The 9,705-nt window shown below is 50.9% G+C and overlaps 1 long non-coding RNA gene across 1 annotated transcript; it reads right to left on the bottom strand.

Moving 5' to 3' along the window:
- Positions 1–208: 208 nt before the first annotated feature.
- Positions 209–9,203, bottom strand: LOC141573725 (uncharacterized). Its single transcript, XR_012499740.1, has 3 exons — positions 8,982–9,203; positions 1,399–1,551; positions 209–649 (listed from the first exon to the last, which is right to left on the bottom strand). It is a non-coding gene; the product is annotated as an uncharacterized LOC141573725 (long non-coding RNA).
- Positions 9,204–9,705: the final 502 nt, after the last annotated feature.

The following is a 9,705-nucleotide window of genomic DNA, read 5'->3' as shown; positions in this document are numbered from 1 at the left end:
AGTAGAAATTAACTACAGAAAAATAAAGGAGAAATAAATGACAGCATGGAGATTAAACAACATACTACTTTAAAAAAAAATGGGTGGATGATGAAATCAAAGAAGAAATAAAAAAACACAGTGAGACAAAAGATGATGAAAACACAACCACACAGAACCTATGGGATCCAGAAAAGTCAGTGCTTAGAGGGAAGTTTATAGCGAGAGAATCAGGTCTACCTCAAAAAAGAGGAAAAACTGCAATAAACAATCAAACTTACCACCTAAAAGAATTAGAAAAAGAAGAGCAAAAAATAACAAAAGTAAGCAGAAGGAAGGAAATAATAAAGATCAGGGAGGAAATAAATAAAATAGAGATATTAGAAACATTTGAAAAAATCAAGCCAAGAGATGGTTTCTTGAAAGAGTAAACACAATTGACAAAATTATGCTCTATGCTGGAAATTGACACAACAATGCAAACTGACTATAACTCAATAAAATAAAAATTAAAAAATAAATATATTAACAAAAGAAAAAAGAAAAGGTAGTTTCTACTCACCAGACTGGAGGAGGGGACTGCACCCCATGCGGGGTCACACTCCATGGGAAAGCCTGGGGTCAGGATCGGAGGAGCAGGGTGCTGTGGACAGGATCTGTCACAGGGTTTCTGCAGGAGGGGAGGGTGAGGCATGTGAGCAGCCTGAGGACTGGCCATTTGAGTAAGTTCATGGGCTCTGTGGTGGAGGGGCTCCCCCAAGTGTCTGGACTTGACTCTGGGTGAGTTGGGCAGGTGGACAGTGGCTCAGTGTGAGTCCAAGTCCAGTGGAGGAGGTAGTGCGTTAGATCTAGAAGGACTCCTTCTGGGGTGGGAAGGCCCATAATGGAGGCAGGAGGCCAAGCCCAGGTGACTGAGAACAGGGTGTGTCCTGCATAGGCCTGCAGGGCAGACGAAAGCATCCAGTCTACAGAAGGTGGAAACATGGTCCATACAAGGGCTCAGCTCAGATGTCACCCCCTCAGAGGAGCCTTCCTTGCCTGCACAGTCTACAGGGACAGCCTCCTCCACGCACATCTCCAAAGCAGACACCTGCTCCATCTCCTGCTTAGCATTCAGGACCCGGGCCCCTGCTCCACGCCCAGCCATGGTTCCGCTGCCCTGAGGAAAAGCCCTCACAGGAGCCATCAAGCCCTGCACGACCTGGGCCCCACCTCTCTGTCTCTTCCGCCACCACTGTCTCCACCTGGCCCTCTTCTCCTCCACTCCTGCACTCCCCCAGCCCTGTGTGCTCTCCAGAGCACGTGTCTCTCCTAACATGCTGTGTGTGCTCACTGTGTCTCATCCACTGCATGCCTCCCACCCAGGTCAGTACCCAGTGCACAGTAGGGCTCAGTAAGTAGAGAATGAATGACTCTTACCATCACTGCTGGGAAGACCTTTGTCTGTGGCCTACAGTGATCACACAACCGTCACACATTCGCTGAGGTCCTACTGTGTGTTGGGCGGGTTCCATATACCGGGCACAGCAGGGAGTGAAGCAGGCAGGTCTCCATTCTCATGCAGCAGACAGCCTGGTGGGGGACACAGAGAAAATTAAGTATAATATACACAATGTCCGGAGGTGATATGTTCCATGGAGAAAAATAAGGTCAGGGAGGACATTTGAGCAGATTCCTGGAGGTGTTCAAGAAGCAGGCGGAGAGAGATCCTGGCTGAAAGAGCAGCCAGTGCAAAGGCCCTGAGGCCACAGTGGGATGCGCATGGAGGGTCTTAGTTATCCGTGTGAGTTCTTAGTCCTGCCTTGAGTACGTATGTTGCTTTTATTTGTAAACCTTGATTTCACCTTTAAAGCAAATTAAACTGCATCATCAATCTGCATAATTTAGCCAATTCTGTTTCAGGTGTTGTGGGCACAATGGCGGGCTAGTTACTTGGGTTGGTAAAGAATTACCAGCGTCTGAGAAGGGTGTAGGAAAGTTTAATAGGGACACTGCTATAGGCAACATCAGGCCACACAGGCAAGAGGTGCCTACACGAGTGCCAAGGTTGAGTGTGTGGGGTCTGTTATTGGGGGGGTGCTGTTCACACAAGGAGGAGGGGGCTGCATGATCAATTCATGCACAGGTACCTGGTTGGTTGTGAGATCTGTCAGGGGCTTCTCTGAACAACAGGCTTTACCACTTTAATAAGGGCAGGATGTGAGGCCTCTCTTCCTGGGGCAATGAGTTTTCATAGGGTAAACACACAGCAAGAGAAGATGTTTTATAGCTTGTGGAAATGCAGGTGTGCAAAGGGTCCTGCTGTGGGGAGTGGGAGGTAAGGTGCCATTGGGCTCTAGGCACACAGAGAGCCCAGGGGTGAGGGTGTATGACTCTAAAGAGTGCCACCTGGCTTCACACCAGGGACTTTATGTGAAAACAGGAGAATCTAGGTTGTCAGCACGTGTCTACTCAGTGACCTCCCTAAGCCTAGCTCTGTCAGGCACCAGGTGGCTGTGAAATGAACATGAAGGTCCCACCCTGAGGACCCCAATGAATGAACATCTTGACATTCTCAAGCCCCTTCCCCTGCACCACCACCCCACCTCATCTGGGTCTCAGGCTCTGACCCTGATATCAGTGGCACCTTTGTTCCCTATATCCAGCTCCTCTGGACGTCTCTGTGATGAGCTGTTCCATGTCAGCGAGCCCCAAACTGAGCTCTGCCTTTACCCCATGAATGCTTCCTCCCTGTGAAGCCCCTTGTGAAGGAGCCACCACAAGCAGGATCCTTCAGCCCTGAGTCTCTGCCTTCCCCACCCCTCCGATTTCCCCCAGCCCATGATCCCCTCTGGAGGTCCCTATTATCCTCTCCCTCCCACTTCAGTCTTGGGCTGCACACCAAATCCCTCTTCACAATCTCCCACAAGACAGGTCCAGGTCCACTTGGGGACACTGAGGTGACACAGGCGGGTGTTGCTGGGAATGAAGAGCAGGATCCTGGAGCAGAGGAGAGGCAAGGGCTCCCAATCCACCAGAACACAGGCTAAAGTGGGGGCAAGACACCCATAAAGGGTGAGGCAGGCATCACACTGCAGCCCCGCCCTCTGTTCCCCCAGGGTGCCCTGTGTTTCCTGCTTTGGCCTGGGGGACTTCCCCCCTCATCTCTGTTAGAGGGGTGCCCATTCATTCATTCACACCCTCATTCACCATGTACATGGGTCCTGCTCAGTGCCAGGCCTCAGCTGGATGACAGCTCATCCTTGGGGACACAGCTCAGATCTCACCTCCTCCATGAAGCACTCCTGGATTCCCACCCCTCCTGAAGTTCCTCTGGCCTCAGTTGGGACCACTAGGGCTGAGACCACACTCTGATTACCTCCCAAGTCTGTGATCTCTCTGAAAGCCCTGGGCCCAATGTGGAAAGAGACTCAGAAAAATGGGGCCAAAAGGGGCTAAGAAAAATGTTACTAGTTCTCTATTACAGAGAAGGGCACTGAGCAGAGAGAGGGCAGTGTCTAACCAAAGCTACAGAGGAGGGTCTCAGTGAGCCCTCCCTTGGCCCTGTTACTAGTTCTCTGTTACAGATGAGGACACTGAGCCACAGAGATGGAGCAGAGCCCTGCTATAGCCTTGACCCCACGGCCTGTGTCCTTTATTACTAGCTCAATGCTGCCAGCAGGGGTGTGGGCCTGGAATGGAGGTTGAAAGCAGCCTGACCCCCAGGACCCCTTCATACACAAAGTCAGTCTCAGGAAACACCCCTCAAGACCTACTCAACACCCCTGGGATTGGGACCTGATTGCTGTTCCTGGAAGCTGGCTGGGCTTCCCTGTGAATTGGCCCAGGAGATGATTGGGACAGACACAGGGCCCCTGAGGCTCCCTGTCCCCAGATGAGCAGCTCTGGTCCCCTTGACTGTCCCTGGCAGAGGCCTGATGACACGAGGTGTTGGTCGGGTAGCCAGCTGTGGAGATGAGGAAATGGGAGCCACATGCAGGTACATGCAGAGGTTCAGGTATTCACTCAACAATCATTGATTCAGGCCTTGCAGTGTGGCTGGCCTGGGCCCAGGCCTGGGTGTCCTGTAGTGAATACAGTCAACCCCTTGAGCCTTCTGGGAAAGCAGTGCTCAGAGAAACGGGCCCTCAGAGCCCCCATCTTGCTCCCCATGAACAATCACACTGAGATGAGGCTGCAGCCATGGGTCCCAGTGGAGGGTGAAGGGAGGAAGGAAACCCAGAGTGGGCACTGACCATGAGCCTGGACACTGGAAACAGATGGCCTGGGCTCTGTAATCTGGGGTGGTCACCTCCCCTGTTCTCTCTGTGCCTCAGTTACTTCTGCAGAAATGGGTGATAACGCCTGTCCCTGCCCCACAGATTTTCATGAGGAGTCAGTGATCTCTTATGCGTGTAGGACAGTGCCTGGCTATGGGTCAGGATCCTGCTCACCTCACAATAGTCTGTCCCACTTTAAAGATGAGAAAGCCAAGGCTAAGGGGGTTATGAGACCAGCCTGGGCTAGCCCCCTTCTCATGCTCTGCTGTCCAGGTCTCCTGCTTTTACATCATCCCTCTGCCCCCATATCCACCCAGCAAAGTAGGTGCTGAGAATCTGAGCAAATCAGAGTATGAATGGAGACACACCCTCTCCCCAACTTGGGCTCTTGGGGCGGTGGGCAGGATGGGGATATCGGGCTCCCGCAGACTGTCCAGGAGGCCCAGCATGTCCGTTACCTCATTTCCACTCAACACGGAGGTGTGTGTCCAAGGGCCAGAGGGCGATGGAGTAACCCAGGGTGGGTGGATGCTAGGTAGGTGTGGGAGGCAGAGAGTGGCCCCTGGAAGACAGTGTCCAGGCAGCCAATGTGTGGGGAATGAGGGTGCCCAGAAGGGGCAGAGGACAGAGTCCAGCCTGGACACCACCCCCTGCTGGACCCTGATCTGGGGTGAGAATTGGAACAAGCCAGGGCCCCGCTAGGACTCCTCATCCAGCAAAGAGGTGAGGAAAAGTTAAGGAGACAATGGAGGCTGACCCCACCATGCTCCCTGTGTGAAGGCGCTGCTTCCAGGATCCTGGAGTTTCCTTAGACCTTTGTGAAGTGGCTGCTGTTTCCAGCCCCATGTGGGCAGAAGGACTGAGGCAGGGAGGACAGAGTGACTCAGGACAGAGCTAGGATTCATCCAAGAGTGTCTGCTGGGCCTCTCGCTGAGAGCAGCCTCTGGGCATCATGGACTCAGGAAGTGTCTTGTCCTCCCTCTTAAGGCTCCTGGCATGTTAGGCAAGAAAGGTCCCAGCGCCCATACCTGGGCCTCTCTGGGTGATGCTGACATGTGGGATCATGATGGTCCTGGGAAAGGAGAGAGAATGTAGGCTGGGCGTCAGGTCTGCATCAGACCCTAATGATGCCCCTAATGTTGTGTGAACTGGAAACTCCCTGACCTCTCTGTGCCTGGCTTTCCAGCTCTGACTCAGAGGACTGCTGTGCTTGGCACACAGTAGGACCTCAATCAGAGGAAAAAGCCAGCCCTTCCCCAGGAACCTCTCCTCTTACATGCCCAAAGCTAAGCCCATGTGCCACACATCACCAGAGCTGATACTTGACAAACAGGGCAAGTGAAATCCAGCAACCCCTCCCTCCTGCCTGAGGCCCTTCCCTCCTCAGTGAGTGGCTCAGAGCAGGTCTCTGCATCCCAGAAGCCTGAACTGAGCCTTGTGACCTGGAGGAGTCCCTGTTCCACTCAACTTTTTTTCCAGTTGCTTCCAACAAGACACAAGAACACCTGGTCAGTCTCTTAGCTGCAAGGTCCTCCCTTTCCAAATTCCCCCATCACATCCGGGCTAGAAGATGTGAGTTCCAGGGCACATGACCATCCAAATGATGACTTCAGGGAAACATCCCTGCCCACACTGCACTCTTCAGAGCCCACCTTCTAAAAGAAGGGGTAGTGACCCACGGTTGTGCACAGTTTTATCACAACACAGCCCTCACCCACCCACCATTGGAAACATGTGAGAAGCAGAGATTCCCAAGTGCCTGGACCCCTGTCATCCAGAAAGCAGAGGTTAGGGTAACAGACAAAAGGGGAGAAAGTAGTTTCATACTATGTATCTGATAAGGGGTTAACACCCAAAACATATAAATAACTCTTACAATTCAACAGCAAAAAAAACAAGCAATCTGATTTAAAAAGTGGGCAGAGGAACTGAATAGACATTTTTCCAAAGAAGGCACACAGATGTCTAACAGGTACATGAAAAGGTGATCAACATCACTCACCATCAGGGAAATGCAAATCAAAACCACAATGAGATATCCCCTCACACCTGTCAGGGTGGGTGTCATCAAAATACAAGAGATAACAAGTGATGGTGGTGGTGTGAAGAAAAGGGAAACTTCTGCAATGTTGGTGGGAATGTAAATTGGTGCCATCACTCTGGAAAAGAGTAAGAAGACTCCCCCAAAATTTAAAATTAGAACTTCCGTATGATCCAGCAAGTCCACTGCTGGGAATATATCCAAAGGAAATGAAATCACTATGTCAATGAGACAATTGCACCCTCACGTTCACTGTATCATTATTTACAATAACCAAGATATGTAAACAACCTAAGTGTCCATCAACAGATGAATGGATACAGAAAACGTGACACATATATATGTATATATAATGGAATCTTATTCAGACTTTAAAAAAATGAAATCCTGCAATTTGTGACAACTTGGATGGACCTTCAGGGTATTATGCTAAGTGAAATAAATAAGACAAAGAAAGACAAATACCTATGATCTCATTTATATGTGGAATCTACAAAATAAACCGAAACCCATAGAAACAGAGATCAGGTTGGTGGTTGCCAGAGGTGAGTCAGGGGGTGATTGAAATTCGGGAAGATAATCAAAATGTACAAACTTCCAGTTAGAAGATAAACAAGTCCTGGGGACATAATGTACTGCAAGGTGACTGTAGTTAACAATACTGTGCTGTGCATTTGATAGTTGTTAAGAGAGTACCTCTCAAAATTTCTGATCACAAGGAAAATAGTGTGTGACTATGGGTGAAGACTGAAGACAGACGTCAAGTAAACTTAATGCAGTGATCATTTCACAATATGCACATGTAATAAGTCATTATGCTGCACACCTAAAGCCAACAAAGTTATGTGACAATTGTATCTCAGGAATACTTATCCCAGGAAGCGGGGGTGCGAGCCTGGATTACCTACTGCAGGAGCTGCCTTTGTCCTCCAACAGCAGAAGGTGGTAGTTGTGACAGGGACTGTATGTCCCTCAAAGCCTAGAATGTTTACTGTCTGGACCTTCACAGGGAGAGTATGCAGACCCTGCCCTGGAAGACGGTGGTCATGGCAGCAACAACGGCCTGCCTGTGTGCAGGCTCAGCCCAGACATCTCCTGTGCTCTGCTGTCACCGCATTTACTTCCCTCCACACCCTCAGAGGGAGAGGCTTCAATGTTCCGATTTTACACAAGAGAAAACTGAGGCTCATTTGCTTTGAATTATTGACCAAGTGGTGGGGGAAGCTTTGAACCCCAGTGTTCTGATTTCAAAGCCACATCTCAGTCCTGATTTTTAGAAGGTGGAGGTCCAGGCACTGGGGACCCTCCACCTTCCTCACTTGTAGTCTTACTCTAGGGCTGCCATCCCCGAGGCGTCTGGGTGAACACATTTAATCCGCTTACTCTGCACCAGCTGAGCCCTTGGCTGCCAGTCTGTTGTTGCTGCCTGACACCAGCTGAGTTTTACAAGTGAACCATCACCCCCTGCCAACCCACCTGCCCTGCTATGTGTGGCAGACCCCTCCTAGCCTGGTCATTCTAAACCCTTAGCTCACACATTTGCACAACTGCATCGAAAGGGCCCTACTCCCTGTGTGGAGGTATCGACAAGGGGAAGGGAGGGGAGTTTTGGGTGGCCCCTTACTCTGAACGTGACACATGACAGGGACATGTTCATGTCCTTAATGGCACTCAATTTGAAGCTAAGAACATGGTCACAACGAGGGGTAAAAGCTGAGAGGCTACAAGGCTGCTGAGAAGGGGGCTTGACTATTGAATTGTAAATGTGTAATTTAATTTAAAAATTAGCCCCCTGGGTGATAAGAATTTGCCCCTAAGGCCAGAATTGGCCACCTGACCCCTGGGAACCCCTCAATTCCAGGATGTGATCATCTGAGCATGGAGAGGGCTTAAATTGGGGTGCTGTCCTCTCAGTCATGGTGCATCTGCCCACGTATGAACCCATGAACTGCAGTTCTCACACATCAAGGCACCTCTCATGCCCTGCCAAGGAGGCCCAGGTCATAAGGAAGGGATGACAGACTGTGAGGTCACACGTGTGCCCCTGCAGGGGTGAATGTTGTATAGGGAAGAGCCACCCCCCACTCTCACCTCCAGGAGGTGTGCTGGAGGGAGCAGGACTCCTGAGCCCCTAGGCTTAGCAAGCATCCTGGCTGAGGGTGGGGAGGCTGGCCACTCTGAAGTCATAGGTCAGATGGTAGATTGGGATCCCACCCCCACAGCTCACCAGTGAGACCGTCTAGTCTGTTTTCTCTGTAAACTGGAACCCAGTCACCCTCACCCTCAGAAGTGGGGGCAGCCTGTGTAAATTAAAACACAAAGCCCTGGGCTGTTTCAGGTGCCCGGGGGTGTCCAGCCCCCCTAGGCCGGGCAGGTGGGAGAGGAGATGTATGAGTTAGCAGGTGTGAGAGCAGAGCTGAGACTTGGCTGAGTGCATGCACTCTAATATCCAGGAACTGCGAGCTACCACTAGCAAATCTGTTCACTGAGGCCATGTGTACTCTCCCTTGTCATTTACAATCCCCTGTTTGAACAGAGGCCTCTGGAGTCTATTAGCCACATTGTTGCCTGTCACCACACTGTTGCAGTTCCAGGGTCTCCATTTAGCCAGCTTGAAGGAATAGTCAAAGTTTTTCTTAAAACCAGTGACACAAAACCAAAGTGGCTTAAAGAAGCAAACAGGGCAGGAGAGAATGACTTACCTAACTGAGACATCCACAGGGAGATTGCTTCAGGCAGGGCTGTACCTGGTGCTCAGTGACATCAGCAGAAGTCATCCTTCCCCACCTCTGGGCTCTGCCACTGGTGTCATCTTCACATGGCTCTGCCTTTATGAGAGCAAGATAGTCACCAACTGCCACAGGCTGACATCATCACCCCTCAACTCCCAACTGAAATAGAACTTCTCTGCTCCCAGGATTCCAGTAACTAGGCCTGACTTCTGTGGAGCCTGATTGGGCTGGTGCCCAGCCCTGAGCCAATCACAGTGGCCAGGGAGGATGGAAAATGCTGATTGGCCAGATCAAGGCCATGTGACCATCCTCTCCAGGAAACCTGTGAGCTGTTCACCTGTTTTCAGGTTGGGAGAGTGTGATGTCTCCCAGAGGATCCTGCTACTAGTACAACCTGCAGGTGGCACAATGAGCTGAAATGAGCCTGTCTGCTTGGTGACAAGTGACAGGTCACTTAGTGGTTCCCTGCTCCAGGGAGGGAGGCATGTCCAAACAGTATTGGGGCTTCAGAGCCAGAATGTAGTAGAAAAGCCTCCCAGTCTCCCAAAAGGTGGGAAAGTGAGCAGTGACACTGGAAAGGCACTCCTCTCTGTGGCCCTTGGCTTTCTCCTTGTTACAGTGGAGAGTGCAGTGTTGCCCCTGACAGCCCACTTCCCTGCTGGGAGGCCTTTGCAAAAGGTGGAGAGTGCTTGGA

Source organism: Camelus bactrianus, chromosome 17 (assembly GCF_048773025.1).
Source record: "Camelus bactrianus isolate YW-2024 breed Bactrian camel chromosome 17, ASM4877302v1, whole genome shotgun sequence".
In the NCBI taxonomy this organism is placed as follows: Eukaryota; Metazoa; Chordata; class Mammalia; order Artiodactyla; family Camelidae; genus Camelus; species Camelus bactrianus.
Note: the sequence above shows the minus strand (reverse complement) of the source record. Positions and strands in the feature narration are given on the sequence as shown.